This window comes from Anser cygnoides, chromosome 13 (genome assembly GCF_040182565.1).
Source record: "Anser cygnoides isolate HZ-2024a breed goose chromosome 13, Taihu_goose_T2T_genome, whole genome shotgun sequence".
Taxonomy (NCBI): Eukaryota; Metazoa; Chordata; class Aves; order Anseriformes; family Anatidae; genus Anser; species Anser cygnoides.
Window position 1 is genome coordinate 12,472,803 of NC_089885.1, and position 23,647 is coordinate 12,496,449.

General features: G+C 38.2%; 1 protein-coding gene and 1 long non-coding RNA gene across 8 annotated transcripts in view; one reads left to right on the forward strand and one right to left on the reverse strand.

Annotated features, from left to right (window-relative positions):
- HTR2C (5-hydroxytryptamine receptor 2C) overlaps positions 1-23,647 on the forward strand; it is a 282,289-nt gene that overhangs the window by 218,272 nt on the left and 40,370 nt on the right. The window lies entirely within an intron of this gene.
- Positions 17,483-23,243, reverse strand: LOC136791889 (uncharacterized). The gene is made up of 3 exons (XR_010834899.1): positions 23,033-23,243; positions 19,431-19,593; positions 17,483-17,609 (listed from the first exon to the last, which is right to left on the reverse strand). It is a non-coding gene; the product is annotated as an uncharacterized lncRNA (long non-coding RNA).

Sequence of the window (23,647 nt, forward strand, 5' to 3'; positions counted from 1 at the left end):
AATACAATTTGTGTTTTTATGTCCTTGTTTCACTTGTTTTGACTTAAAATGATACGTATAGAATGATTAATAATAGATTGAGATCTTGAACAGAGATTAAAATTTTGCGTATTATTTACTTTTAGGAAGCTTAACAGTTTTAATAGAAAAATCTGTTTTACGTATCTAAAGCTATAATTATAAATGAAAATGGTTTAGATAATCTGATAAATAATTGGAAAAACTAGAAATTAGATAAATTTGGATTAATTAATATTTGATTTTAGAATGTGGTTGTAAGGAAACATGAATAAGAGGAGGATGCTGGAAGTGTATTTGTTGGTAAAGTAATTAAGAGGACAAAACTAACTTAGTAAATATTTAAGACTGCCTTAGCTGACAGTACTAAGGTGTGTTTTTTTTCTTTTTTTCTTTTTTTTTTTACCACAGTGAGATATAAAACAGTGTTAAAGATTTCTCTTATAAGTTTGAAGTGAAGCAGAGGGTCATCAAAACTCCACTGAGGACCATGAACATATTGAATAAACTTAGATGAATCATTAACTTGTATCTTGTAAGAAATAATAAATTTATCTAATTGATTGTTGTCTGGGGTTTCATTAGAGAGTAGAGTAGAACTGATGGGAGGGGGGTGAGGCAAAATGAACAGAAACACAGCAAAAGCCACAGGAGAAGGTCATTCCACCCAATGCCGAAAAGCAACCTCAAAACTGAGCATTAATTTTATCTTAGCTCTATATATCTAGTACAACACATGCTGTGGTTATGTAGCTGTTTGATATGAGCTGTTGTTAGATGGTGCTAACACTCTTCCATATGCAGGATTTTCTTTGGCTTGTTTATGGACATCTGGTGGTCTGTGAAGAACTGGCTGTTTATGTGGCTTCTGTTCCTCGCTTCTAATCCTAAAAATACATGAAATACTTTCCTCATCTCACTTTTTGATGCAGCAGAATTGCCCTAAGATTAACTGTGCATCTGAGAAGTGTCAGAAGGACAGGATCCATGAGCAAGGTATCTGGTAGGACATGGTCTCTGCTAAGGAAATGTGTGGGAATGTTGCGTGAAGCAGCAGAAGGATTCCAGTTACTTTAGAGAGCTTTAAAAGTTCTGGGTCCACAAAAGGCTGCTCTGCCCTGAGGGAATGTTACTCCCTGCATACTGGCTTCTGTGCCAGTATGGAAATGCATGTAGCAGTTTTTTTCAGTGCCTGTTTCCCACACATTGCTGTGCCTTAGCAGAGCAATGAGCTGCTCTCATTTGTCTGGAAATTTCTTTCTGGCTGATAGTGGGTAGATGGGTCCCTAGGTGCAATGGAAGGGCTGTATATATTCACGTGTCCTCTTTTACTTTCCTCATCTGTTTGATAAGCACTTAAGTACTTTAAACAAAGAGCGTGGGCTGTGCTAGTGTGGTGGGGTTCCCACAGTATGCATGTAGCAGGCTACAAGTCAGCTTGCTATTACACTGCTGTTGGTGGGGATTTGGTGCCATGTGTTTGTGCTGAGGGACATTGAAACAAAGGATTTCAAGCTGTCATCCACTTAGATGCCATGGGTTAAAGGAGAAATTACTTTACAAAACTGTGAAATGTGGAAGTGATCACTTATTAAGGTATTAAAATGGGTCCTCCGTACCCTCTTTCTGCCCCCAAAAGGGCTTACCAGTAAGGTGTTACCTGCTTCTGATACGTTTTGGTGGTGAACCAGGGCTTGTGTGCATCTAAAAGAACAGAGCTTTAGGTGCCAGATAAATTTGAATGTGCCAAGATGATTGTGCTCTGTGTCACAGGAATCTCAAACTGGATGTGAGAGGTTGCGGAATGGTAGGATGGGAACTCAGTAAGGCATCCTGAAAGCTCTTGAAAAAAAGGGGTCAGAGATGTCTTGAATTAAGATCTCAGAGATGCCTTGAATTAAGATCTCAGAGATGCCTTGAATTAAGATCTGTGAGAAGTAGTTTTTAGCTCTCCGTCATGGTGTTTGCATACATTACAGATGGTTGAATTTTTGGTCCTCTGCTTTGTATCTGGTATGCAATGACTAGTTTCCTCTTAATCTGTAGTGAGACAGTGCACTGTCATTGTAACAATTCATTGCCTCACTGTCATTCTGTACGCAATTTATCAATCCAAAACAAACTTCTAGGAAATGCGCAATATATATATATACACAATATGGGAAAAATACTTGATAATAGAACTAGCTTTGTGGATAATGAGAGATAGGGGTTAGGGCCGCAGATAATACATTATTGAAATGGCTAGTTCTATAAATACGTTGGTAAAATTCAGAAGTACCGGAAAGCAAATTAACAAAGAATAAAGGCCCAACTGTTCAATTGGCCCCAACATAGCCCCTAAATCTGTGTGAACAAATGTTTTTGAGCAGAATTAGCCCATTTGGCTATACAATCTGTGCATTGTGTACTTGCTTTCATTTGCAATAAATGTGAACAAAAAAACCTTATTTTCCAGTGTTCTGTATGCAAATCCAAGCCTTGATTCTGTGGTATGTTTGCTGATATATAATGTACACTGATGCAGAGGCCAAACTTTAGACTAGTTCTTGAAAAGGCAACCAAACAGTTGAAAAACAAAACAGTGCCTCAGGCCTACATTTCTGGCTTTAAAAGTCAAAGACCCAGAAGGACATTCAGCTTTCTCCTACTTACTATTTTCAGCATCCCAGTGCAGAACTGGAAATACTTGTAAGACCCAGACTAAGCATGCTCATTCCCAATACTAGTTTGATTTGGCAATAACATTTTTTTCAACTCCAAACTGGTCTTCTCAGTTCAATTTTTCTAGGTATGCAAAGATCAGAGGATTCTTGAATCTTTCTCAGCTGGAAAACTGAGAAAAAAGTTTTTGTTTTTCCAGCCTGACTGCTTCTATCCCACATGAAAATCAAGACAGAGATGGAAAAGGTACACTTTCAAGTTTCGGAATAATCCCAGCTTGGATTTATGCCAAATACAAGGGTAAAAGGGTTAAGCATTTTCTAACTACTATTGTCATTCTCTAGTAGACAGTGCTATGGGTGACTTGCTTCGCATGAAAAGAACGTCATTAATTTTATTTTTCAGGTACCAGAAAATACTCAGAGAAGTCACCCTAATGGATCAGGATTTTCTGTTAGTGATTCACACTAGTCAGCCAGTTCCCTGGCTGAATATTCTTGAGAATGATCTTTCTGTAAGGCAGAAAGTCTCAATTATTGCTTTCAGCACAAGTTAAACAAGCTGCTGTCTTGAGCAGCTTGGAAGTAATAAACTGTGCTGAACGAAGCTCAGATACAGGCATACATAATCCTACGCAAGTCTCCAGTCTTAGATGCGTACAAACCACTTGCTATACTCTTACGCTCTTGGGACTATTAAGTGAAGAAACATTTCTCTTTGTACAGAAACTGTGAGTGATAAATGCCAAACTGACAATAAGTATACATGGATTGTCACACAGTTGAGCAGTATGCACAGTTTTCCAGGGAAAGCATCAATTAAAGGTGGATTGACAGGCTATACACCTTGGGCAATAATGTCTGCAATCCCAGCACTGCCACAGAATCAGAAAGGCAAGCCAGAAATCAATACAAGTTAAAGAAACTTTTGAAAAGTTCTGAAGACTCTTACTTAGTTGAACCATAACTAACAGCAACACATTAAAAAAACATTATCAGGCAATTATTAGAGAACAATAACATTGTTAGGCTGACTGGGCTATCCAACAAGGGGCTGTCAATCATGGCTGTTATGAAAAGCACAGCATTTAGAGGCTGTCAATCATACCTGTTTGTAAAAGCCAAAGGACTTCAGGAATTGTTACTCCTGAATTTACCAAATGGAGAAATAACAAAAGCACCTGAGTCTCATGCAGACTGATATTACAGTTTATGTAGAAGCTCTTGCATAAGCTCATACCTTTATTCATCTGAAAATATCCTATAACACTGGAAACTTGGAAAGGCTTATTTTTCAGTTAGCTGCTTTTCTATCACTTTTTTTTCAGGCTGCTTGAATGTGTCAAAGCTGGTAACTAAAAGTAACTTTTGTTAGATACTTTTGATGAGAAGCTAAAATGTTAGAGTTAGCATCCAAGTACCAAAGATCTGGTGCTGGAGCCATTTAGTTTTCTGGGGATTTTCACACATTTCTGCATATCCAAAACACAGCAGCAAATACCAGCTGGAGAATTTAAAAGGACTAAGGAAATCCTCAACATGGAGGTGTTCAACCAGAGATGCTATGAGATACGGTCCCCAAGAGACTGAGAAAACACGGAGCTTTGTGTCTGTTTATTTTTTAAGAGAAGCTTTGAATGCATGAACTCGCCTGATTTAACCCAAAAGAAGGTATAGTTAGATTTATTTTTTTAAAACAAATTGGAGAGTTCTTTAGAAAAAAATGTTTTTCTGACAATATCTTTCCTAATGTGTTCTTCTGGAACACAGTCTGCACTGCAAAAAAGGGAGTTTCCTGTACTCTGCACATGTCCTAGGTGTCCTGGATTTTTTTAGAGGGGAACGGGTGTGAAGGCCTGTAAATCATGAATATTTATTCATTGAGGCTAAGTGGAAGCGTGTGTCTGTGCATTCGGTGTTTGTGATGCTGTTTGAGAACCTGTTTGTTACTGAATAAATAATGGATTTCTGCTTCTTTGAAGGGCTTCCATGTAGGAATCAGTATCATTCAGACTTATCCCAGAAGACTGAGTGTTTTTAGCAGATTTCTTGCAACCCTGGGCCCTTCAGGAGACTTAACAGTAACCCTGGCATCAAGCCCTACCAAGGTGTGAATTTTTACATGATTTTTCACTCAGACTGGGAGCTCCACTTTACCAACACAATATCAGAAGCATGTTCCCCAAGTGCTGATTCCTTCACTCCCCGCCAGCTCTGGTCTTTAAGGTGTCAACAGCTATTATTGCAGTGATGATCTTGTTGTCCAGTTGTATCGGACACTTTATTAAGCACAGTGGAACAGAAAGAGGAGAAGTCCTGAGCAACCTGTTCTAGGTATTCCTGATTAAGCAGCAGTGTTTGACCAGATGACCTCCAGAGGTCTCTTCTGAACTTGACCGTTCTGTGATTCTGTGAAGTTCCTGCTCCAAACAATTCTTGGCCTGACCATCCTAAATATGTTTAGAAAGGAATAGAAAAGGGGTTAACCTGCCCAAAATCATTCAGTGAGTTGAGAGCCAACTCAGAGGTGTTATCTGTATGTCTTTGACATTCAGAGGAGTTTGCTGTGTGGACCTGGACCACACCAGCTCCCCTGGTGACATGCCCACTTTCCACAGCAATAAGCATCATCTCAAGAAATCTGTGCTTGCACAATTGGTAGTTAATTCAGTGAGTTTTTAAAGCAAATATTAATAATTAAGCTCAAGTGGTTAATGAGTTTCTAGAGAAAAGATCAAATTACACTCTTCAAACATGGAGTTAGAATTTTGACTAATTAGAAGAAATATGTTTTTTCCCATGTAGGGCAGTTTCTGAAGTGACAGTTTGGAGTCTGTTGTGACAGCATTTGCAGAGATGGGTGCCAGCCAAAGAAGAGAGCTTTTTTAGTATCTCTGGTAGTGTAGTAGTTTCTTTTGAAGACATAATTATGTTGCATTCTTTGCACAGTTCATTAGGAAAAGAAAAACAAAGAACTTGTATTCCATGTGGTTGATGTTCACACGTTTTTATCTTAGCATGATAGAAGAAGTTGCTAGATCCAGAGAGTAACATGGTGTGTCTCTCTCTTTTTATGCTAGCCTAATAACATAACTAGTGCTAGGTGGAAAACAGCTTTTCTAGCCCACAACTGTTATTTAGGAGTCTTTTTTTTTTTCCTGTGTGAAATCTCAGAAAGCATAGAAATGTCAAAAAAAGCCTATGTAAACTAAAATTCATTAATGAATAAGTTTCAGTCAAGTAAATCATTTTGATGCCTTGAAATATTTGATGTCCATATAATTTTAAATATGTAATTATATTTGCTGCTGCTGTTTTTAATATTAAAGTCAAAAAGTAATCTCTAACTTCAGGACTATTGCTGCTTTCAAACTGTAAAAATGAAACTTTATTTTTCCCCAGTATTTTCTGTTGAGGAATGCATCAAAACTGTTTTCCCTGTGTGTTGGCTTAACACTTTTTTTTGGCAAGAAAAAAGTTTTGTGCAACTATTTCCAACTAGCTCTTGTAATAAATTTTCTCTTCATTACATCTTAGCATTTGCAAGCAAAACAAGTAAACAAGATTGCTACAAAAACAGAATTTATCAGAGGTATTTAGATGAAGCAAGTTCATTTTCTTCAAGCATACAGAAGACAGTCTTTATGGCACAAGAGTGTACAAGAGAATGACCTATGTTTACTAGTTGTTAAATAAATTTAGCAGGATGCAATCCTTTCATATTTGCAGAAGCCAGCAATTACTTTTTCACATCTCTGTTCTCCCTTTGTACTAAGGTGGAAACCTAGTAAATACATCCTGATACCTATAAATACAACGCTGATAACAACATATCCCATTGACCAGGTTCTGAATGGCTGAACTCCCATTTCTGTTCAGTGGCTCCCTGAACCACCCTGATACAATGGGAAATTAACTCCAGTTGGGAATGTTGCTTCAACTTTTTCAGACAGTTTGCAGCGTCATCCTTGCAGCTGAAGGCACTCTTCCAGCTTGCAGGAACATATAGTGGGGATGTTCTCCTGTTGTAAGTATTTTCCATCTATAATTTATGGACCTTGAAGGGAAATCAGAGCAGCTGTGCGGTGTTTGTTTTGGAAGGAACCTAGTGGTATTTCAGGATACAGCTGTCACTGGGAAAGGAAAGGTGGAAAATATTGTTTTACATCACGTGGAAAGGCTCTGAATTCTGCCTCAAATCACTTCCAGGTAGAGAAGGTCCTCTCCCAGATAACGGTGAATGAGGTAGAGATTTGTGATAGTATTGGAAATGATGCCAGCAGAAAGAATGGGAAAAAAGAAATGATTACTGATTATTTGCTACTGACAAATTAATTCAGATGGAAATCAAACACAGATGACTGCGTGGGAGGAGGGCTAATAGGTATGTCAGAGAAACCAGTCACCCCCTCCTTTTTTAGACCAGCTGTGCAAAGGGTCACTGCTGGCATGTTATACGGTGAGGGATAAGGGTGCCTGTCAGGTCACATACCCCTAGTGACAGTCTCCCTTTGATAAAAGACTGAGCCAGAGGTTTGGGGTTTCAGGCAGTGGGGAGATGCAGGGTAGAACCACGGGAGCAACTGGTGGTGGTGATGGTGGTGAAGTTATCTGGGGGCCGTTTGTTGGAGTAACAGCTGCTGTTACTCCAAAATCAAGCTATAGCTCAAAAATCAACATAGCAGGCACACCTGGCTATGTATGGGTTTAGTTTTGATAACTGTGTGAAGTGTATCAGCAAAAACATGCTCTGTGTTGCCTGTATTGATAAAGACATCTTCTAAATAATGTTTATCCAAGCAAAAGTGGTATGAATGTGCTTTTACAAGTCTTTCATTTCCTTTTCCAGACAAATTGTTATGGAATATAGCTTTGCTTGTGTATTATTTGTGTGTATTTTGTATTGTTGAGAGCCTGGTTTCTATCTTCAAAGTAGGAAAAACAGTAGAAAAAACATATACAATCAACTGCCCACGTCTGAGGAAAATGTAGTCAGGTAGCAATGCCTGTTGGGTTAAAATGGTGCAGTTCTTTCTGCTTATTTTGTCAACCACTCAGTGTTGATTCAGTAAGCTTTTCTTGATGGGCCTAAAAGACAGAAGACTAGGATATGTGGGGGGTGGTTCTTTTTTGTTTGTTTTGCTTTGCTTTGTTTCTTTCTTTTGGTGCCTATACCTTCTTTTGGCCTTTCACTTACATTTCTGTTGTGATGCTGGTGACAGAGATTGATTCCCTCTCCCCTACAGTTCCAATCTGGAGCCTTCTCACTAGTAAGGAAGTGCATTCAGCTGACCACTGACACAACATTTCTAGGCAAAAAGTTTATGGATGTCAAAAACATTCCTGTTTCATGAGGCTTGTGGTACAAACTGTGCGTGTACTAAGTTTGTTGGCTTTGTTTGTATGGACTATGCCTCTTTGGCTCATGTTAAGCTTCTGTGATACTCAGTAGATGTCAAAAAAAGCTTTCCAGTGAAAACAAGGTCTCTTGGCACTAGCAGCTCTTTCAGGTCAGGAGGTCCCCTTCTGCTGTGGAATGCCCTGCTTGCAGGCCAGCTGTAGACGATGCAATGAATGTTCCTGTCTGTCCAAACACGGTTAGTCACCATCTTGCAATCTTAAAAACTTGTTTGTTACCTGCCTGAGCTAGTCTGTAGTGTTAAAGGAAAAAAAATTCCCTTATTTGCTTCATCACAGAGACTGACTTGCCCCAGCTGCAAAGTGCATCCCTGCAGTAATTACAGATAGGTGCTATAAATGATTTTGCCTAAATATCCAGATGTTGCCCCAGTTGTGGTTTAACCAGAGTGTAGAATTCAGATCTAGGTCCCATTTCACTGTGCTGGAAAGGCATGAGGTAGAAAGGCAAGCTCACAACTCATTGTACAGCAGTGTAAGGTCCTTGTTCTCTGTTGCCTGGCTTAGATTTTGCAGAGCTGAGACGTGATTTGGAGAGTGGGTTTGTTTTGAGAAAGAGAAGTGTGGTAGAATCTTGCAAACATAAATGCTAGCTTTTAGGAATACAACGTATTATTCTGGGGACATCTGCAAAAAATATTGTGGCAAAAGGCTGATATCAAACATAAGGCTTGAATCCTCTCCTTAAATTTCAACTGTTCTGGATGTTGGGAGTTCAAGAATCTCTTGTCAAGGCTTTTGAGTGCACGGTCACTGTCCATAACAGCTTTTTAAAACCAGAATTCAAGTGTCTAAGATCAGAAAATTCAGAAGGTATTACATCCTAAATATATATATATATACATACCCACATATATATACATATTGCTTTCTGTTTTTCATGTGTTTAGGAGACGTACTTTTTATCTTTTGTCTTCAGTTGTGAGGGTTAGAAGCCTACTGACTTGGAGGGCTGAGATTTAAAACCCAAGACGCAAGTTGTTAAAAGGCTTGAGAGGAAAACCTGTGACACTTGGCAACACTAGTCTAGTTTCATGTTTCCCAAAGTGAAGTGAAAGCAGGAATCTGAGTAATTCACAGTTATTGCCTCTCATATCTGGACTTTTCTTTTGTGGTTCAAAAGAAATGAAATAAAAAGAATTCACTTGATATTAAGTAGTAGTAAGTGGGAGCAAGTACTGTATTTTAATGTTTGTCAGAATTCTTTATAATGTTATTTAACAAAACAACCTTAAGATTGAAATTCCAGCTTTGTGCTATATTTCAGTTGATCCTGTAAAACAGCTTACTCTATATTTTTATATATTAATATTCAGACCTGTTTGGTGCCATTTAGTCTATTTCTGTTTCTCTCCTGGGAGTGAGCTGTGTGAAGTATTGGACTTTGATGTAAACTCTTGCTTTTCTTGGGTCTTGTTTTTCTAGTTATGTTTTAAATATGTATGTTATTGTAATGAGCAAGCTACCAAAATATCTCTAGTTCTCAAGAACTAAGCCCTGTTCTCCCAGCTTCTCCACCCTGCCCTCCCAATCATACTCCTAGGTGTTGTCACTGAAACCTCACAGCTCAACTGGAACTCAGTGAGAAGTGCCCCTTTCTGTAAGCTGTTGAAAGAAGAGGTTTTATTTCATTTGTCATACAAGTAGCAGAACTATCTTTGTTCTCAGAGGGCTGTAACAGCATGCTGAGTAGGATCAAGGGGAAAACTGCAGTATCCTTGTTTCTGAATGAATCAGCTGGTCTGATTCAGAGCTAGGTCTTGTAGTGTTTGAGGGTTTCTGCACTGCAGCATGTTGTTGATATTTTTGGCAGAATAAGGCCCTTTTACACTAGAATGATTACAATAATGCTCTTATCTAGAAAGTAAAAAGTATTATGCCTTTCAGTTCTCTAAATGAATTTAATGCTATAGAAACCTCAAATATGAAAAATTTGCTTGGTGCCGTTATGCCTTCTGAATCCTCAATGAAGTTACAATCTCTAGGTTTTGGTTGTTGGGTTGTTTTTTTTCTGCTTTCTCAGTTCCTTTCTTGAACAATGTCTTTCCTCCCACACAGCTTTGCTGGAGAAGTAAAAAAAAAAGATTATATCTTCTTTCTGAGCTTTTCCTTTTCTGTGCCCAGGGCAGAGATGCCTTCTGTTTTTTTGGGGCTCGGACCCCACATTTGGTGAAGTTACTGTGCCTTAGGTTAATGTATACCATAGTAGTCTTACATGATCCCTTGGTCCTCAGAAGACATAAATTGATACAACTTGGCTGGTAATGAATTGGAACTTAACATGATGTGCCTTACTTTGTACTTGCCACTGACTCAGATTGGATCTTCTTTGTGTTCAACATTATATCAATCAATTGAAAAATATAGAGACAAACTGCTGCAAGAAGACTAACTGGGTTGCATCAGCTGTGCTTAGGTCACTTTTTCCAGTGTTTTAGAGGTGTCTGGTTTCTAACATTTTGCATCTCAACAGCTCTCACAGCTGTACATGACGCACTAAGACTGCGGCAAGGTTCAAAATCTGTTTTGCTCAGGAACTGTAAACTGATTCTTCTGCCCAGTATGTTTAATGACTGCTGGTTGCCTCTTCCATCCCTGCAGTTTCTAACTGCAGCGCACTGTGATGGAGTGATGGACTGGCCGTGTTGTTCCTGCTGGAGGATTTCCTTCTTGTGAAGGACTTGCTTTTACCAGAGTATCCTGGCTTCTGCTAGAATTGTTTCTTTTTCAAATGTGCTTTACCCAGGGGAAAAAAATGTTTTTCCCCACTTGACAATTGACGGTTTGTTACTTCCTTAACTCTGAGCTGTTCACATAGATATTACCTTGCTGACAAAGTGAAAGCAATTTAGTAATCACTTTCAAGAGAAAATCAACTCCATTAGAGTTCAGTTGCCTTTGTTCTAGAGATTAAAATGCTGACACTACTTGATTCATATATCAATTGTTTTGATAGTTTCATTATTTTTCTTCAGTCAAGTTTATTAAAATGCATTTGACCACCTCCCTCAGATACTTAGGTTAGCACAGCCTGTGTAAGGAGAGATTGGTCTCCCTGCATCAGTCACTTACACAGTGATGTCTGCCTTTGGTTTTCAGTATTATTCACTGGCCAAAGTACAGCAGTCGTTCACAGACTGACTGGAAAACAGTGCTGATGTACCTGTCAAATTTCACCTAAATGTTAGGTAAACATAGAAAAAATATTCTATTAAAAAAGAAAATGGCTGCTTTGAATGCTGTTCGAATGATATCACTTCTAATTACCTCTTTCCCTTCACTTCTAAATACTCTTTTTTTTTTTTTCTCCACAGACTGTCATTGAGGTCAAAGGTTGTCTTCATATTACACTTAGAGAGTCAGTCTTTAACCTTCCCATTTTCTCAGTTGCTGTGTTCCTGGTGTTATCCACATCTTCCCTCCTATTTTCATTTTCTTTGCTCCAGTCCTAACCACTTTGTTAAAGGCAGCCAAGCGTTTGTTAGCCATTTGCAGCTCCAGACACTTTAGGACTGCTTTCTTTGCTGCAGTTCGAGAATGCTTTATGCACCATATTCGTGATAGAATACGAACCATACAAAATCCTTGTTTCATACTTATGCGCATAAAGAGAACCAGGTTAATCCAAATTGTACCATTATAGACCTCCTTTGCCTTTCACGTCATGCTGGAATCTGAAGTATTTTCCATTATGTTTTGTCTTCTTCCCTTCATTTTTCCTGACTCATTTACTGATGTCATAAATGACTGTTTGTGTCACTGCAATTTGCTCCCATGGAAATGACTCCTGCACACATGCACGTGGCATCCGACTCCTCGCTCTTCACTTCTTACATAATTCAGGAGCTGTCAGAGCTCTACCCCAATGTGCCCATCTGTCTATTTTCTCAAAGTTAATGAGCCTTTTTCTTCTAGCTTCAGGCATATTACACACCCTGACTCATTCATAGATGATGTCTATTAAAATTGTCAAATGCTTTAAAAATTAAATGATTTCCCTAAATAAAGAGCCTGCTTCTAATCTCATTGAAGATGTTTCAACGCAATTGGCCTATTTTCTAGTACAAGTCAAGAGTGACTATACTGAAGTCGATCTGACACGAGAGTTGATTGGGCCTTCTTGTCTAATTGAAAATATTTGTGATTCACTTCAGTGTAAGAGCTCAGAATCTGTCCCTGACTTAGACCGTGAGCAGTAGCACAAGGAAAAACTTAGCTGTTATTAGGAAATAAGGCATACAGATTAAAGTGGCCACTCATGGCAGGAATCAGTCAGCATAGAAAGTAGTTGGTTGTTTGCTTTTAGAGCAGGAGAATGTACAGAAAAACACTTGATGTTAACATTTCTTAAAAAGATGAAAGGGAATTAAGGGGGGAAAAAAAACTACAGTTGCTAATGGAGTTGCTACATCAGTCTAAGTATAATTACAAGTGAGTTACGAGTATGAAATAGTAGGACATTAACTGAAGTTAGATAACAATAAGCAAAATAGGAAAAAGCTTAATTTTATACCATTGTATTAAGCAAATCAGTAGCAAATGTAGTAAATGCAGGAGTGTTTTTTGCCCAGCACAATATGGGGGAAAAAAAGCCATTTAAGATTTTTAATAGTTGGATTTTTTTTCTTGTATTAGTAAACATAAACCTGATCAAACATTTCAATTTCTGTCCACTTTTTCTTTCCCTCAACTGAAAGAACCTGGAAAATAAGCAACTAAAAAGGTACTGTTTAAAAAATCAAACTAATAAAATTTTTAAAAGTCTAGCAAATGGGATTTAATCAAAAAGCCATGCTGTTAAAAGAAATCATAATAATGAAAAAGTATTACATTGACTCTATTCAGTGTTGACAAAGGAATGCAGGCTTACAAGACAACCGCAAACATGTGTCAGGATGTACCTGATCAGAGAGAAAAAGAAGAAGGGAGAATGTAAAATGTGTGAAACGTGGGGTTTGGGATCTTGGATTTGGAGAGGAAAGCTGGTCTGAGTGAGAAGAGCTGATGGCCTCTTTGGGCTGTATCTGTGGGTTGGCCTCCATGGGGCTAGTCGGGTTAAGTGCCAGTAGGAGAGCAGGGCTGCAGGGGACAGCCCAGGGGGACAACCCTAGCTATCACCCTATGGTGCGGCAGGTGGGGGCAGAGAGGCACAAATGCTGGTGGACAGCACCAGGGCAAGAGGTTTAACGGTGTAGGTGTGAGGAAGAGAGGGTGAAAGCAAATTGCTACACCAATTTGAACTAATCATTTAGGTGCTGTCATTTAGATGATTGATGTAGCTGAAGAAGATAATGTACTTTAGTGCAAGCACAGAACTTACCAGGAAAGGCAGGAAGAATACTTGGAATTCAGAAGTATTATGAGAGGCATTGCTGAGATATTACAACCTTGCTTGTACCAGTAAAGTCGCTTTTCTTCAAAGCGAGCTTTGTGGCTGTGATCCTGCCTCAGTGGAGCCTACAGAAAGAAACACAATGGAGACACAGAACAGTGGTGATGGTCAGTCCCACTTCGCTGCAGGCGCCATGTGTTGTCTCCTCGTACACTACTTGGCCAGGTTAAACAAGCTGAGCCTTTTAGTCTTTCACCTAAGATTACTCTTTTGTCTAGCTCTACCCATGTAAGAGTTCAGCCCAACCACACTCCCTTTGCCCAGCCTCTGAGCTTGGTGTCTGCAGGGCTGGTTCTCTCTCCCAGCTGCTGTTGCATGGCAGTTTTTTCTCTTCCTTAAATCTGCTCTCCCAGAGCCACAATCAACATCACTCATGGATTGGCTTTGGCCAGCGGTGGGTCCCTTTTGGAGCTGGCTGAGAGTGGCTCTGATCTGACACGGGGCAGCTGCTTGGCTCTGCTCACAAGGCCGCCCCTGTAGCCCCTCCTGCTACCAAAACCTTGCCAAGTACGCCCAAAACATGGATGGTGCGACCCATCCATGTCCTGCTGTCTGGAGCTGGTTAACAGGCAGGATGCTCCTGCCCATGAACATTCACTGCTGAAGGCTATTCTATTAGCGTTGTTCCTGTTTGAATCATCTTTCTTGAAAATAGAGGATTAGGCAATAAAAATGAGAGTATTATGACTTAACAGTGACTTGTGCCAATGGCATTAATTCTGCCTTATCCTTACAAGAAATCTCTCTCTTGGCGTGTATATATCAGATTATATTTTTCTCTTCCGTGTCCCTTTTGCACTGACTTGTGGCTCAGAGACCGAAGTAACTCTTCTCTTTGTTTCCTACTCATAAAATCCTAGTTTATATCCAAATTCTGTTATTGTTTGTATTATCACATTTCATTGTTAGTTATGTGATTGGTTCAGTCCTCAAGTTACCCAGCCTCTCATGTGTGATGTTCCAGCCCAATGTGAATGATACTTCCCGGTTTTGAATCATTGGAACATTTCATTCCCAAAGTAAATGCTTCGTTCTGTTCTCGTTTAAAAAAACAAAACAAAACAAAAAAATCAAAATGAAATGACTATCAAGATCAAGCCTTGCCAATCTCAGCAAGCGACTTGCTTCCAAGTAAGAGTTTAGTTTTTCAACCTAATCCATTTTCACCTCTATGGCAGTTTCAGAATCGTGATGTTAGCCTTTTTCTCTGGAGTTTACCTAGTGATTTCCCTGATGACACCGTATCAAATGGTTTAATGAAGTCCATGTAAATTAGATCTGATGCATTTTTTTCTTTTCTTTTTTCTTTTTTTTTTTTCCCTCGAAAACAGGATATTAAAGAACAAACAAACCAAATCCCAAGATATCATGTCAGACCATTACAGAGTACATCTGGGAGACTCATATTGCATTTTATAGCACTTTCCGTGTATCTTCTTGTCTTTAATTTTCCTTTTGAATCTGTTCTGTTCTGAATCTGATCTGTTCAGGTCAACCTAAGAGGTTTATAATTGCATGGATCGTTTTCTATCTTTAAGTGAAGGCATCACTCAGACCAATTCTTTTAGCTGTTTCTGTCTGATATTTGTTGTTCTTTGCCTTTTTTTTTTATGTGTGTCATTAAGAGTTATCCTTTCTACCTACTTTAGGGTTTCTCGTTAGTACTTGTTTACCAAAATACGTGCCTGTGGTATATTTAGATCAGAAAAGTGCCATCTTTCTGAAGTTTTCTGAAGTTGTACTTTGTCATCGCCTTTCAGGTCCATATGGATCAGTTCGCCAGGAAAAAAAAAAAAAAGAAAAAAAAACTCTAAAAAGGAAAAAAAAAGTTGTATTTTTACAGTGTTCTTTGGGTGGTTTTCTGTTTTGTGTGTGTGGTTGCTTGTTTCTGTTCTCTTGTGTTTTGTGGTGTGTTTTTTTTGAGGAATTATTTAACTTTTTATCAGTGTTTTTCCTCTAACATTCCTAGGACCTAACGTATTCCTTGTATTTTAAATAGCCATATGAGAGCCCATAAAACCTGAATAAAAGGAAAAATACATCTGACAGATCATGGGCCTTCTCTGCTGGGGAAGGCAGCAGAACATCTCCATAGGACTTTAAAATAAATAAATAAATAATGTGCAGTAGTGGAACCAGAGCTAGCTTTTATTTTCCATCTGCTTCTTTAAGGGTGAATATGAACCTCAGTTATAATTAACATGTTTGAAATGAGACCCAGGCTCCAGTCAGTGTTTGAGGAGTGAGGCATGTTCACATCCAGCAACGGGCACAAGAGGAAGCTGTCTCTGAGTCCCACCTCGTGGAAGACATGAGCTTTGATAAGAGGCCTGTATGTCGCAGAGAGCTAGGTTCGAATCACTGCCAGCATCAGCCATAAAGAGGTATCCTCTGGCTATTTTTGCTATGAATAGCAACGTTTGCTACATAGATGTTCTTACTTCAGTTGTTGTTATGTACAGGATACATATCTGTCAAGTAGCTCATCAACCTTTCAATAAATCCTTCTCTAACATTGTACAGATAAATGAAAACGCTTGATTACACTGTTATAGTCAATGCCCTGAGCAGTTTTCCAGTTTGTTAGGGACATGATTTGCTATATATATCTTTTGCCTTGCTTATCTGATACTGTGATTTCTTAAAGAAGCGCAGGCAGCACTGACAACAGGGAGGGGTGTTCAGTATTAATAACGCACCACTGAATAAGGTAGGAGACCTCTGTTAAACATCTCACAACTTAAAATAAACACCTCTCAGAGCTTTGAATTTGAGGGTTCTGCAGGTTCATGCACTTTTTGGGAAAATCAGTTAAACGGAGAAGTGATTTCAGCCGTGTGAAGCCCCATGAGGAGCAGCAATGTCTCGCTGACTTGCCAGGCTGCACACACGGGCACAACAGTTGAAGCTGACTGAGCCCAAGGTTCATGTCCAAAAGCAAATGGGAGATTCTCCCTAGATCATGCACAACATGTGGTGCAGAGTGTGCCTCAGGTCATTGCATGATAAATCCCAATTTCGTAGTTAGATGACTGGTGTTACAAAACTGGCATGATTTCAGAAAGCACAAAGATTTGGAGTGAAAGAAAGCTATAAATGCAACATCAAACGATTTCTTGCTTGATTAAGAAATCGGTCTTATTAAGTAATAGATGAGTCATCACTATTCTCCTAAAAATGGGCATGTTTTATTTAATGGTGTGTGTTTGTTCATGACATGACTCATGGTCTGGCCTTGTGAATACTCGTGCTCTTCCTTTCCAGATTGACTGCTGCTCGCTATTGCAAAATACACAATAACTTAAGGTTGTCAGTTTCATTTTTATTGAGTACAAGATTCCCTCAAAAATATCATTTGAAAATAAATCACTTCATGATCTTTTTTTTAGAAATATATATACTTGTATATATTTAAGTGTGCATTGCTGTATGTACGTACATACAGGTAATGATTGCCTTGTGTAAGGTAGCTTAGAATTATGAATATATTTAACCACACATGGGGATAGAGTGCTGTGCTGCAAAAACTGCTTAAAAGTGTGGGGTCTTTCTTTTTTAAATTGGCCTGGTTTTAGAACAGCAAAAGGTTAGCTGGTCATATTGCCTACAGAAAGCCAAAATGTGGGGGGGTTGTTGTGCTGTTTTTTTATTATTAATATTATTATTTATATATATTTTTTATTTATTTCAGGTCACACATTAAAAACGCTCATTTCCAGACTTCATGTTGTTAGCAAAGAGCTGTCATGCAAAGCTTTTTAAAAGAGGAGAGAAAAGATTTTATTGTGAAACCAGCATAGAAAGCAGCTTAACAGTACTTTATGACAGCAACCCTGAAAAGCTGGAGGTAAATAAAGCTATCTCCAAAGATTTTTCACCAATGTTATCTTTGAAGTTTACCGCATTGTCCATATGAGTTAAAAAGGGACAGAGAATGTTACTACAGTAGTGATAGAAGGGGTTGGATGGTCTCTGCAGCCACCAGAGCTGCCTGGGGCTTCTGCAGACTTAAATCTTCCTGTGCCATGGAGCAAATACAGTCTGGGGCTGTTCACACGTAATGCTTGTAGTAACTGTTGACCTTTCAGTGCCGGGATTGAATGCTTTCAGTCATTTATCTATAAGAAGGAGGCAAAATCCAAATTTTAATTCAAGGTTAAATCCATACACAGTGGCAGGTAAACATCCCACCCAATAATATGCCTACACAGAAGATTGAGGGATATTCATCTGGTACAAAGGTGAATTTCAACATATGGGGACATTTATTTAAAAAAAAAAAATAATAATAATAACAAGGGGGCAGGGGGGAAGGAGTTTCATATTATATTTACATGTAGAAAATGTGGAACTACAGTGTAGTCATTCTATTAAGCTACGACAGTATGCAGTGAGACTCAGATTTATACTGTTGTAATATTTCTTCATGTCTGAGCCAAGATAGCAAACTCATCATCACAGGGAGTGGCAGAGTATCTACATCTTCTCGTGGAGCTATCAGGTGCTCTTCTACCAAGGGAAAATAAAAAATAAGGATGCTAGTCTTACTGCCAAAGGGTAGATTAAGTTGTCTTTTGTGTACTTGTATTTTCTTGAAGTGTCTTGAAAAGTAACGAATAACTTCCTGACTCAGTATGAGGAAACACACAGAGAAAGAAGGTAATGTTATTTGGTCTTGGACAGAATGGTAGTGATTCACTATTATGACCCTAAAAATATAATTACTTGAACTTGCATCTAAGAAAATCTATTTTCCTCTTGCTGTGAAATATATATATATATATTCTTTTTTAGTTTGCAAGTAATTGAATAGTTATTTTCTCTGTTGGGATTAAAAAACAGTGGTAAAAAACTATGTTTGAGGAAATTTCCCTAAGGTTTTGTTAATGTGTTTTGTTTTTTTATTACACTGATTTATCCCCCACAACCTACTGGGAAAAATTCCAGAATTTCTTGCAAAACTGCAAAGGGAGTATCATATACTTCTTTGGAAAGAGAGTCCGTATGTTAATCAGGAGTGCTTGTAGTAATATGGTCCCCAGTTCAAGAGTGGCTCTGGAAAGTATTTAAATACTTAAAATTAGGCATAAGCACTTCCTTGGACTTCATCTTCAGTTCATTTCGAAGTGGGTATCTGCAGAATAATCATTAGGTTTTGATTTTCTTGCTGCACTCTCACAAATAGTTACAAGTTTTTGGGCTGCTACAAAAAGGAGAAAGGTTAGTTGCAAATGCCTAACATACAGAATTCTGTTCAAATGAAAATGAATTTAGTATTGCTTAAAAAAAATAGGTAACGATGCAAATAGTAGGAAATACGGAATTAAGGGTGAAGAACAAAATCTTAAGTCTGCCTTCTTGAACCTAAACTGTGCAACCTACTATATTATTTGAAATTATTTGCCATTTTGTAAAGGTCTTTATGGAGCTATAACAACTTATACCGGTTGACTGTCTGTCTCAGATAGCTGTGAACTACCTGCAGCTGTTTTCCTGTCAAAAACTGCAGTACTTGCAGCTCAGTTTAATCAACTTTAATCAACTTTAGTTTTATTTTTAACCTTATGGAGATCTACCATCAACGCTAAGGCTGAAGAAAAACTTTCAGTTTAAAAACATGTTTGATCTTTAACAATTTGCGGACTTTCATCTACTTAACCAATGAAACATGAATGAGGCTCAGAGAATTACATACTGCTATAGTGTTAGGAGAAAAAAAAATCTCTTTGTCTCACACATGGTCTTTTTGCTGTTGATAACCCCCTAGACAATGCTTATTTTTCCTTGTGGGGAGAAAACTGGTGAAAGTCATGGCTTTTGATCATTAAGTACTTCTGTTTTTTACCACAAGGCTTCCTATGAATTAATGTATTATTCTCCTCTCTGAGTCTTCATGAGACTGCTGGTTCTTTTTTTAGGCTAAATCTTTGATTTCCTACCTGATTTCAAATGTGTATTGTTAACAATCAAGCTGTGAGTCCCAGAGAATTTGAGTATATATGATATATGGTTGCTGAGGAGCTCCATGGTCTGTCCAGACAAGGCACGATGTTGGCTGGGGGCTGGTGAACGCCTCGAGTTTCCCAGCAGGCAGCTGATTTTCTTCAGGGGGGGGAAAAAAAAAAAAAAAAGAGCTTGGAATGGTAAAACAGCTAAAGATGGATGCTTTTAATTCAAAGAAAAAAAAAATCATTTTTATTCCAACAAAGTTGGATTTTTGTTTTCTATTTCTTCCTGTTAGTGACAGAGTAATAGTGGTAAACACTCCCAAAGGTGAGCGAACCCCCCCCCCCAGTGCCCTACCACTACTGACTTAGGAACTGCCATAGCGTTTGTTTCCTTTTGATTTAACTTTCTGGGGTATCTGGAAGCTTCAGCATATCCAACTCTTATTTTAAATAATTCATGTCTTTTTGATAGTAGGGAAACAAAAACTTTTTTTTTTTTTAGCTTCAGTTTATTCTAAACTGGATTTGAAGAATGAAAGAAAGAAAAAACTGCCCAAATTACTCATTACTCACCTCTATCAAAATGCAAGAGAAGAATAAATGAGAATTCAGCTTTGCTCAATATTTAAATTATCATCCTAGGACTGTCAGTAGTAGATTGAACTGAAATTGATGATTGACCACAAAATTTAGCATATGTGTTTTAAAGTTAGCTATTAAAAAAATCTGTGTTAGGCAGGTTTTATTTTAAAATTATGGAGATGTTCCTTAAATATATATAGAATTCATGAATAAAACGTGTATTATTTTTATACTACAGTAATGTGCTTAGAAGGTTGTAGCTGAAGGAATTAGTCATAAAGTTTTAACTTGTGGAGACCAAGGGGTGCAATGAAAAAGAAAGTTAATGATTCGATTTCTAGCCAGAATCCTTGCTTTAAAAAAAAATAGTACCAATAAACCAATAAGGTGGTTAATTCTGAAGGTGGAGCCCAATCTTTAAAATTGCTGTAGTCAAATTTCTACACATCACTAGTTAAAATGAATATAGGTAAAATACTTCATTTAAGGCTGCTGAGAAAGATTTTTTTTTTATTATTTATTTTAACCATTGTAGCCTTGGATAAAATCTATACCACTTTTGAAAACCCTCATTATCCTGATGTTCTCTCTGGGTATTCTGGCTACTAGAGAACTTGATATTATTTTGGAATGAATAACAATAATTCTGCAGCCAGAAAATCTGAAAATGAAACAATAAATAAAGGCAACATAGAAAAAAGGGGGATCGATAAGACTTGATAAGGATATGGATGCTAGCAGAGGGTTTTTCTTAAAAATGTGCTAAGACTTAGAATTCACCTGTTTTCAATTTAATATTTTTCGTTCTGTTTATGGCAAGGTAAGAGATGAAGATCTGACACTTTTTGTGCTAGATCTGGTGATGGCTCAGTTTAGGGAAAGTCACAGTGAGAGGCGATGTTGCTCTGGTCCGAGAATTTGTTTCTGCCATTGAAAGCATGGTTCTTCCTTCCTCCATTTCCCAGGGAGGGATGACCTGGTTGCACCCAGGGGTGGCTGGCAGGGGGAGCAAGGGCTGGCACCTCATTTCTGAGCACTGACGGGGACAAGGTAACATACAGAGCCATGTCAAAGTCTTCCATTCGTGTCAGCTGGAAATATGGGGACTATAGGATAAGGCAGAACTCCTGCTAGTGTCATTGCTTCTTTTCTACACCTCTTCCACGTATGTATAGATTATTCCAAGTATTGCACATCAGATAGTATAAGTGCGCCTGGAAATATGCTTTTTTAGGTGTCTTCATGATTTTCTCCTATTTTGCTAATTCTGTATTGGCACAAAAAATAGTAATGATTCTCGTCATGGATCCCTCCAAATAATAGGTGAATGGATCAACTTTTAAAAGAATTCGTAATTCATTTTAATAGAAAAGATGAAATTCGGATTCTAAGATTCATTTTTATCATTATAGTCCTAATTCCAAAAATTTACGTTCTGAATATCAAAGCATGATTTTATTCTTGCATGTAAAACGTGTACATTTTTAATTACTGAGAGGAGTGTGTGTGGGGGGGAGGATTATTGAAAAATCTTAATTTTCAGAAAAAGCAGTTTTCTTGCTGAGAAGTTAGTGTGTACTGGATTTGCAGAACTCACTTTGTATAGAAAGCATTTCACTGAGGGTCTGTCTCTGTGTGTATTTGATAAACTGCTTGTTTAGAACAAGCAAATGAGTTTTGAAGTCTCCTTTTCTTAGATCTTCCTGATAAGGAACAGGTTTTCTCCTGAGAATAATTTAATTCAAGTAAAATCTATTTGGTGACTGCTATAATTTTTGAACTCCGTCCTTTTGACACATTAGTAGCCAAATAGTATACATTTTTAATAACATAACTGATGAATAACTAAACGATGATTCTGCCTACTGATTTTTAACTCCTTACTACCTATACATGAAACTCTTGCTGTGATGTAGCATCGCTAATGGAAGAAAATATTATTGCGAATACATTTGTGAAATACATGAGAGACTGACCCTACTGACCATTCAGACTTCAGCCCTGAGCATCTATAACATTAGACATTTTAAATTCAGAAATCTTATCTTACGTAGAGTTAAGGCATTTCCCTGCCTATGCTTTTCTGCCAAACCCCGCTAACACTTGCCAGGAGCATCGAGCTCATTGACTGTCACTGAGAGCTGTGACAGTGCTGCCTTCTCCAAAACTTCTTGCTCAGGAAGAAGTGAGACCAAAGCTCAGTGTCCCACTGTCCTGACCATATCATCAAGTTTGGTCATGAACTTTCTGCTCGTCCTGCCAAAATACTAGTGTGACATGGTTGGGAGTGCCCAAGAATCACAGAGCCAGAGAGTTTTTGGAGACCCAGAAATTCCCACTGATTTTACTAGGGGTGGCCTGCACAGTGAAACCCAGGTGCCACAAAGCTGGCCAGTGACTCCTTCACTGCGGAAGGATGATTTGGAAAAAAAGGGTATTTTGTTCAGAATTTTAAAGTGAGAGCTGGGTTCTGAAAAAAAATACTCAAGGATTTTGAAGCTTTCTGGAGACTATATTTTAGACTAAAGAAGTTCGAAAAAGAAATGGTCCAGTGACTACTTGCTAATTCATCTGCATGTGCAGCTGCAAAATTATTTTCTGTGCACATAGTGCAAAACTTCTTCCTAAATATGAGGTTTAGAGACCCTTCGGGAGCAATTAACTATAATGCAGAAGCAAATCTGGGTTCGTTGTACACACTGCTCATTTAAGAAACGTTTCTCTGCATAAAGCCCATTAGTAAGTTTCCAAAACCTCCATGAATGTTAAGCATTTTATTATAGGACTCTAAGCGCTTCTTATTTTACATAAAAACTAATGTAATCCCATAAATTACATTTAGCTTTTGATCCCTGAATAGCAAACTGCTGTCTCACATGTCTATAAAATAATGTATTCAAGAGCTAAAATCTGGCTTTTGTTTATTTATTTAGCAGTGATATAATAGCTCTTTTGCTGTGGACTACACAAAAAGTTGAGAGAAAAGAAATTACATGTTTTATTCTACTTACTGATCTTCTTCCATTCAGTGTATGTTTTCTTGTTGGCCTAGCAGCTCCTCTTCTGTGCTTTTAGTCCTATTCTGTGCACTACACAGTTCTTCCCGTTGTTAGGATCCTGCTTCTGATGTGGTGGAAATTAATAGCAAAGCTGCTTTTTTCATCATTTTTACAGTATTAGCAGTCAAAACAATTGTTTTCCTGAGGATATGATTTAACCAGGGCTGGGGATACATCCCCTCAATGTTAGTGGCTGTAAAGTATTTACCTGCTGTTAAGAATATGTTTAATTTGCTGAATTAGGTCAATGGATGAGGCTAATGAACTCCAGAGGCAGCAGTGTGATGCTTACTGGCCTGTATTACACAGGCACTCAGCAGAGATAAACTGACTTACCTTTTCTGTCAACTAATTTGTGAAGAAGCATAAATTACGTGAGATACTTGAGGAAATCTATCCTGCAGCCTGACAAAGTGGCTGGTACTTTCCTGCTGGGCAGTACTCCTGCTGGGCAGGCTGGTGGGACTCTGTTTGCCAGTGACTGGCACAGCAGCACGGGAAAGAATGAAGAAGAGCAGAAATATCTGCTCAGCTCTTATGAAAGTTTGTCTTTTTTCTTCCATGCAT